This window comes from Camellia sinensis, chromosome 10 (assembly GCF_055761805.1).
Source record: "Camellia sinensis isolate YWXY chromosome 10, ASM5576180v1, whole genome shotgun sequence".
In the NCBI taxonomy this organism is placed as follows: Eukaryota; Viridiplantae; Streptophyta; class Magnoliopsida; order Ericales; family Theaceae; genus Camellia; species Camellia sinensis.
Genome location: NC_138970.1, coordinates 118,152,467 through 118,161,326, shown reverse-complemented (window position 1 = coordinate 118,161,326; position 8,860 = coordinate 118,152,467).

Here is an 8,860-nt window from a genome sequence, read left to right as displayed (position 1 = left end):
AGAAATTTATTTTCTCATTTTTTTTTTTTACATTTAGCTTGTCCTTAAAGCTACCTAAGCGTCATGAGTTCAAATCACGGAAACCATTTCTCAACTTGATAAAGTTGTATATATTCGATCTTCTCAAATTTTATAACATTAAAAACTTTGTGCATGGGGATTCTTTTCAACACTTACTTTGGCCCCCTTTGAATAAATTGTTTGGCTCTGTCCCTGGATATGGGATTTGAAAGATAAAGAGTTCGACTTAGGCACAATGTTTGGGTATGCCCGAAAGACATGGTATCCATAAATGTGTTATGCATTGTTGTGACAACGATTTACCTATTTTTCTTGGTAGAGTTACAATGAATTGTAATTCAGAAATGAAATTACGTATTTTGTGGTAATATTATGTATTTTAGTAGTAATGTTACATATTTTTTGGTTAGAAAATGTTTGGACTAAAAATGTGTAATATTACTACAAAAATACGTATCATTATCACAAAATTCGTAACTTCATTTATGAACTATAAATTGTTGTAACTCTACCAAGAAAAATATGTAATATTTGCCATAAAAATGCATAACACACCACAAATATAAGTAACAAGGTGCGTATGGTACACTTTTTTTGAGGAGCATGGACCATAGAATTTTTCATGTTGTTGTGCCTATTTAATGGAAATATTATCAGTAATATTATTAGGGAGAATTACAATTTAGTGTAAAGTTACACCAAAATATATATATATATATATATATATATAAATGATAAATTTTATAAATATTAATAATTAATGTTATAAACTTTTTTATTTTGATAAAGGAGGAGGCTCTTTTCCAGTTGAATAATTTAATTGGACGGCGCTGTCAGCCCACAGTGGGCCTATCACGTGACTCTCTTCGATAATCTGAACCATTAATCTTGTAATGTCTTTTTAGAACATCTTCAATACAAAAAATCATGTTGATCGGATAACTGCAATTATATGATCAAATAAGATTTATCTTAAAAAGAAATAAACAACTGAAGAACAATTGAATCTTTTTATATATTTTGATTTATGATCAAATGCATTGTATATTTATACAGATGCCATATAACAAACTCCTAACAAACTATAACAAACTCTAACTAACTTGGGTTTAACAAACTAACTGCTTAACTAACTATCTTGAGTTCTTGAACTTGATGCAGAGCAATCTGGTGCTGCTGATGCAGAGTGAGAATCTGGTGCTGCTGCAGAGAGAGTCTTATCATCCCCCTGCAAGCGGATGGGAGGAGAAGTGACCAGCAGCTTGGACTGAAGGTACTGAAACCGAGCAACAGACAGTGATTTGGTGAAGATATCTGCAATTTGCTCAGCAGAGGGTATGTAGTAAAGAAGAAGCTTATTAGAAGCAATTTTGTCACGAATAAAGTGACAATCAACTTCGATATGTTTGGACCTTGTGTGAAACACAGGATTTGAGGCTAAGGCAATAGCAGATAAGTTGTCACACCAAAGAATGGGAGTGGTTACAAGAGGGAGAGAAAGATCATGAAGAAGCATTTGTAACCAACTAAGTTCAGCCGTAGCATGAGCAAGAGAACGATACTCCGCTTCGGTGCTGGATCTGGACACCGTAGGCTGCTTTTTAGCAGATCAAGAGATGATGTTAGAACCAAGGAAAACACAGTAACCAGAGGTAGATTTGCGATCAACAGTGTCACCAGCCCAATTTGAATCAGAAAAGGCCTGAAGCTCAAACGAACTAGGATGAAAAGTCAAACCATGAGAAAGGGAACTCTGAACAAACCGAAGAATGCGTTTGAGCAGAGTAAAGTGAGCATTAGTAGGTGCATGCATGTATTGACAAGCTTGATTGACAGCAAAAGACAGATCTGGACAAGTAAGAGTTAGATACTGTAAAGCACCTACCAAACTTCTGTATAACTGAGGCTGATGAAAAGGAAGATTAGTAGCAGGAGTATCAACAAGTTTCATTGACATAGGAGTAGGACATGGTTTACAAGAGATCATGCCAGCTTTAAGAAGAATGTCAGAGGCATATTTAGATTGAGACAGAAAATAAGAGTCACCCACTACTTGAATAGAAATACCCAAGAAATAAGAAAGATCAGCCAATTCTTTCATGGCAAAAGTAGAGTGCATCTGGTGAATGAGAGCTTGAAGATGAGAGGGACTATTACCAGTAAGTAAAATGTCGTCTACGTACACCAAAAGGACTGTTATGGTAGTGGAAGTCTTGTGAATAAAGAGATAGTTATCACAATGACTGTTGACAAACCCTTGAGATAATAAGAACTTGGAGAAAGTAGAATACCAAGCGCGAGGAGCCTGTTTGAGGCCATAAAGAGCTTTCTGAAGGTTGCATACATGATGGGGAGAGGAAGAGCTAATAAAACCTGGCGGTTGAGTCATATATACTTCCTCATCCAAAGTGCCATGAAGAAATGCATTGCTAATGTCAAGTTGCTTTAATGGCCAATGATAATGTAAAGCCATACAAAGCAAAACTCGGATGGTGGGATGTTTAGCTACAGGGCTAAAAGTTTCAGTAGAATCAATGCCCTCTTGCTGTAAAAATCCTTTAGCAACCAACCGAGCTTTATATCGGGCAATAGAACCATCACTGTTGCGTTTGATTCGAAAAACCCACTTACAACCAATAGCCTTTTTAGAAGAAGGAAGGGGAACAAGAGACCAAGTACCCTGAGCAAGTAAGGCATTATATTTTTCAAGCATAACTGAATGCCAAAGAGGGGAAGCAAGAGCTTGTTGATGAGAAGAAGGTTCAATATCTGGAAAGGAAGGAGTAGTACAAGCGACAAGACCCTTAGTTTTAGATCGGGTAAGCATGGGATGAGAATTAGTAGAAGAAGAGAAAGGAGGAATAGAGGAAGTGGAAGAAGGTAAAGAAGGTAAATAAATAAAAAGAGAATCAATTGGAATAGGGTGAGAAGATGCAATAGGCTGAGAGGAAGGCCCAGATAAAGGTGGAGCAGAAAATTGGACAGCAGAACAGGGCTGAGAAATTGGAGAAATAACAGCAGCAGATCTGGTAGGAGAACAAACCAGAGGAGCTGTAGAGGATGCAGGCAGAGGTATGGGTGAGGAACATGGCTGAGGAACTGAGGAAGGAACAGCAGGAGGGTTGGTAGAAGAACAGAAAGGAGGAGCTTCAGAGGAAGAAGGCAAAGGGGCTGCTGGTGAACAAGGCGGAAGAGCAGCAACAGCAGATCGGGAGGAAGGTGGAGCAGGAGTAGATGTAGGTGTAGACGTCCCCGAACGCCCTAGGAGGGTGAGTCCCGTTCTGTTCATTTTGGGTCACTACAGCTCGGACTCCAATTGTCACGGTTCTTAATTTGAACCAAAGAGTCCAAATCCGGCAAATCATTTTGAGAAAACAGATTTTTAGAAAAGAAGTGCCAAACACGGACTGCTTTGCCAGATACAGAGTCGCCACCTAAATATTTTATTTTGGGAAATTTAGGAAACCCTGACTCGTTGCCTAAGGCCACGTGTCCGTCATCACCAAAGTTGCCTCGGCTCGGGAACTTGGGTACGATTGGGGAAGGTCACTTCGTGAGCACCCCCGCTCGCCCGATCAAAGATCGGCCTCTACTAACCATGATATCTATTTTTGAAAACATTATGTGTTCTTATTCCGGTTATTAGCCTAGATTACTATGTGATGCGCACGGCATACAAGTATAGACTGGATCGCCTGAATTGGAACAAAACATTTCATGTTTGTTTGTTTGAAAATGGTTTGAAGGTGCTACCTGCAAGTAGGCTAAGACGTGGATTTGCCACCCTCAGGTGGGCTTAGAAAACATGATTTTGCCACTATCTAGTGGGCTTAAAACACATATTTGATGAATTGTTCCAATTCAAATAACCCAACCTTCACCCACAGGCATTCAGGCAGTTATATCACATAAGAATATAGCCTCATGGTAAGCATGCTATTCATGGAAATCACTCACACGCATGCAAGGATGCTAAAGCATAAAAACTTACCGAGTACTCCAAACCAAAACAGAAGCTATGTTAGAAATCCATGCATGATCCTAACTATACAGAAATGCCTAATGCAACATATGCAAAAATGCAACTAAGATAGGCTCGGCTATTCTAAACATGGCACATATAATGCTACAGCTAACAAATATTCAACTCGAAATTGAAATACAATGCAGTTAGTATGATGCGCCGAGCCCGGTGCATGCAAGACAGATGAATGAATGCAAACATGCTATCATACTGTATGCTAATTGAAATATGCCCTAATCTAACCATCATAAGCTGGTAAATAAAAGGGAGAAAGACGTGGGGTTGGAAGACATACATCACACTCACTCACACTTATTACAGTTGTGCCCTCACTCGGAGGGTCCGAATAAATAATATACAGTCCCGAATAAATAGTACAGTCCGAATAAGTACAAAACCCTAATTAATTAACAAATTTAACTAGGAAAGCAATAAATTGGCATGCAAGCCAGGGACTGCCTCAACTCTGATCCGGATGATGAATGATGCATGTTCGGGTTGCCTTACGCGGAAATCCATTGCGATGCCCCAATTAGCCTCTGTTTGCAATTGTTCTTGGGATGCGTGCCCAGCTCCGGAAGGTTGCTGACTCTTGATTTGCTGTAACAGAGAGCAAGAAAGGGGCATGGCAAAATATTTTCACATATGTATGCATGACTACCCTTCAGGGAGTGTAGTCCTCGAACCTCGTGCCACTAATCACGCATCTCGATGCATGATGGCCGAGGAGTCGAATTGCACGACTCAATATGAAATGAATGCACATGAAAATACGACAAGACCTAAACTCCATCATGGATAATCCGGAGTGTCGGCGACCGGGAATTGAGACACGTTCCATCACTCGGAGTACGAAACGTCCTTCGTTTCCCGTGCTTGGGCTAACTCCTATCCCAAACACAATGCAATATGCATGACATGCATGAGTGCAACTAAGATACAACCTAACAGGCACAATACTATGAAATGGCATACACGATGCACGAGGTAACATGGCATACACAATGCGCTAACATACAACCTAGCATACACAATGCTATGAAATGAAATGGCATACACAATGCACAATGGACTTACACCAACACGAGTGGACCTCAGCCACACTCACATAAGTAGCCATTAGATGAAGATGAGACACTCGAAATACGTGCACGCATGCACGCAAACCGAGGACCGAACCTAAGGCACTAATGCCACTCTACCAAAGCATGGCAAGGCATGGAATATGGTATGCAAACATGCAAATTTCAGCACTGAAATATGATACAAAATAGTCCCGAATCATGGAAATATGGCACCCGATGCATGAGGTGAGCCCCGAAACTCAAAACTAGGCATGTGCGATGACTTATAGCTATACAAAGTATGCATTATTTGATCATAAAGTCTAAAGACAGAGCCAAGGCAGTCCTAAAACATGCACATTTCCAGTTTAGAGCATGGTCAAAAAGTGCTAGCAAGATGGACTAAAATAGCATGCAACTTTGACTAGCAAACATGGTTTACATGGCATGTATATGAAGCATATGGAATCTCACTAAACCAGCAAAAACCAGTGAATAAAACATGCCAAAATACGCCCAAATAATCGCTGATATGCAGCCAATGCATGCAAAAATGATGAGCTCCTTTAGAGGGCTATGCAAGGGATTCTTAAGCACATACAAGATGGGCACTTAGCAAGACCAAATTAGCTCTGGAAATGGAATATGAGGGTCCTAAAACCCACTGAAAAAGCCCTGAAATCAGTCTCGGAATCATGCAAAGAAAGGCCCCTTTGAAAGGCCTTGAATGAGATTGCTCTGCACATGCATTGTAGACATAAAATATGGCCAAAAGGGCCTTGGACAGAGCCAAGGTAGACCTCAAAACCCTCAGAATGAGGCCTGAAAAGTGACCTCAATGCATGCAAAATAGGAGTCTCTTTGGAAGGCCCAAAAGACCACCAAACAAGACAAGGAGAGAGGGGGTCACCCCCCTCTGATTTTGGCCTTCAAGAATGCACCTAAGCCACTGAAAATCCATTGGATTTCAGTGGCTAAGAGGCCAAAACATGGCCAATGCAAATGCTCACATGTATGGCTTAAAGCATGGAGAAATAAGGCATGCAAAGAAGGAGATGACTCCAAACAGAAATGGAACCTTAAACAAACTTGAAGAACAGGTCAAAACAAGATTTTTTTCAGTTTAGGTCGAGGTCCAAAACAGCTCACAAATAAGGCTAATATGTCATGCAAAAACAGCCCTCAAAGGGAGATTAAAGACAAGGGGTAGCAGATGGCCTCGAACAGGAAAGAGCCCTTCAACAAAGTTTAAGAAGGGCTCAAAACAAGGCACTTCACAGTTTATAGAAAGTCCCAAAAATGATCACAAGTAGGGCTAAAATAGCATGCAAAAATGGCCCTATGAAGAGAAATAGGAGACAAGAGGTAGTAGATGGCCTCAAACAGAGAGGATCCCTTCAACAAAGTTGAAGAGGAGCTCAAAACAAGTCACTTTACAGTTTGGGTCGGAGCCCAAAAATGCTTGCAAGTATGGCTTATAAATGAAGCAAAAAAAAAAAAAAAAACGCAAGTTTGAGGAGAAAAGAGACTTACCCTTGAAGACCAACTTTCCAGCAGCTTTTGGTCTAAATTTCTGAGCCTTCAACCTCTCCAAATGTCCTCTAAGGTGCTGGAATGAGTGATGGAGGTGTTGTGCTATGGGTTGTCGTGCAAATGGTGCAAGGTCAAGGGTGTTTTGGAGCTTGGATGGAGGAGATATGGAGGATTTGTATGCAAATGCTCCAGCTGGTTTTTCTAACCCTTGCAAATGGAGAGGAGGGTTTGTTTTATAGAAAACCAAGGGCCAAGGCTTCTTGGAGAAGCCTCAAGAAAGGGTCAAAGCTTTTCAAAGAAGCTTAAGCAAAAGGGTCAAGCTTCTTGGAGAAGCTAGAGCAAAAGGGTCAAGCTTCTTGGAGAAGCTAGAGCAAAAGATTCAAGCTTCCTCAAGAAGCTAAAACAAAAGGTTCAAGATTCCTCAAGAAGTTAAAACAAAGGGTTCAAGTTTCTTGGAGAAGCTTCAGCCCAAAAATAAAAAATAATAAATAAATAAATAAATAAATAAATTTGATGGCCGACTGACCGTGCCGACCGACCACCAAGACCGACCACCAAAGGTGCCGACCGACCACCAAGGCCGACCACCAAAGGTGTTGACCGACCATCAAGGCCGACCACCAATGGCTGGTGGCAAGAAAAAAAAAAAAAAAAAAAACTGCTCTGAAGGTCCAACTTCAAACGGACATAAGTCCTTCATATGAACCCCTTTTCAGGTCATTCTTGTGTTCAAATTAAAGCCCCAGAAGTTATCATTCCAATGGCGCAAACCGTGAATTAAAATTCCAACTGTGAAAAAAGTTATGCTCATTTCAGTGAAACCGCGCAGATGTTTTCTCTCCTTCCAGATTCATGCTGAACCACTTTTGACCAAAAAAAGCTGGTCGGCCATCTGATTTGCTGGTTTTCCATGTGGCCACATTGAAGCCCCGGAAGTTATCTTTCCAATGGCGCCAAACTCGTATCAAAATTCCAACTGTGCAAAAAGTTATGCTTGTTTTGGTAAAGGTTGCTCAGTTTCGGTCCAATCGGGATGATGCCCAACTTCAACCCATCATATCTCCCCCATCCGGACTCTGCTTTAGGAGATTCTTGAGTGAAAAATGAAGCCCCGGAAGTCTTCTTTCCAACGGTGGTGGACTCATAGCTTAACAAAAAGTGCATAGATAGATAAGCCTGATTTAGCGAGAACCATTCGACTCTCTCTTAGCGATTCATACCCAACTTCTTCCCCAGCTAGGTTTCTTCTCTTTTCTCCTATTTTCTTCAACTCTAAACCCCTAAACAAAGTGTTTTGAAAGATTTTTCAAAGATTTCTTCTCTCTTTCATTCATCTCCACTTTGTCCTTGCTCAGTTTACCGAAAAGCACAACATTTACCGAAATGCGAGCGTCGGAGCATCGTAGGAACTTTATTTCAAAAAAATGTTTTGAAAGAGAGGGTTTTAAGGTCTAAAAACCATTCAAAATAGTTTTGGTCCAAAATGGGGTGTGAAGTTGAGATTTGTCTCTCTCATTGCTGAAGAAACTAAACCTTGGCCCTGCACACCTTTCTCCACCAAGTAAACCATCAGTAACGCCCAAGTCTTAAGGACGGTAAAAAATGGGGTGTCTACAGTAGGCCAAAAGAAAGCATGAAGATGAGATAAAGATTGAGTAGGGGCAGATGAATGAGTAGAAAAAGGAAAAACATGTTCATGAAATTTGACATGGCGAGAAATATAGACTTGACCTGTGGTCATGTCCATACATCGATAGCCTTTATAAGATGAGTGATAGCCAAGAAAAACACATAAAGAGGATCGAGGCTGCAACTTAGAATGAGTGTAAGCTCTTAACCAAGGAGAGCATTGGCAGCCAAAGACCTTCAAAAAAGAAAAATCAGGTAAAACATGATAAAGGAGCTCAAAAGGAGATTTGTTAGACAATTTGACACTGGGCATTCTATTAATGAGATGAACGGCAGTAGCAACTGCATCAAACCAGAATTTAGTGGGAACAGAAGAATGGTGAAGCAACGCAATAGTAGTCTCAACAATGTGTCTATGTTTACGTTCAGAGACACCATTTTGTGGGGGAGTATAAGGACAAGATAGTTGATGGACTATTCCTTGAGCTTTTAAGAATTTAGTCATGGAAGAGTTCACAAATTCAGTGCCACCATCAGTCCTTAATACTTGAAGTTTAGTAGAAAATTGAGTCTCAACATAGGCTTTAAA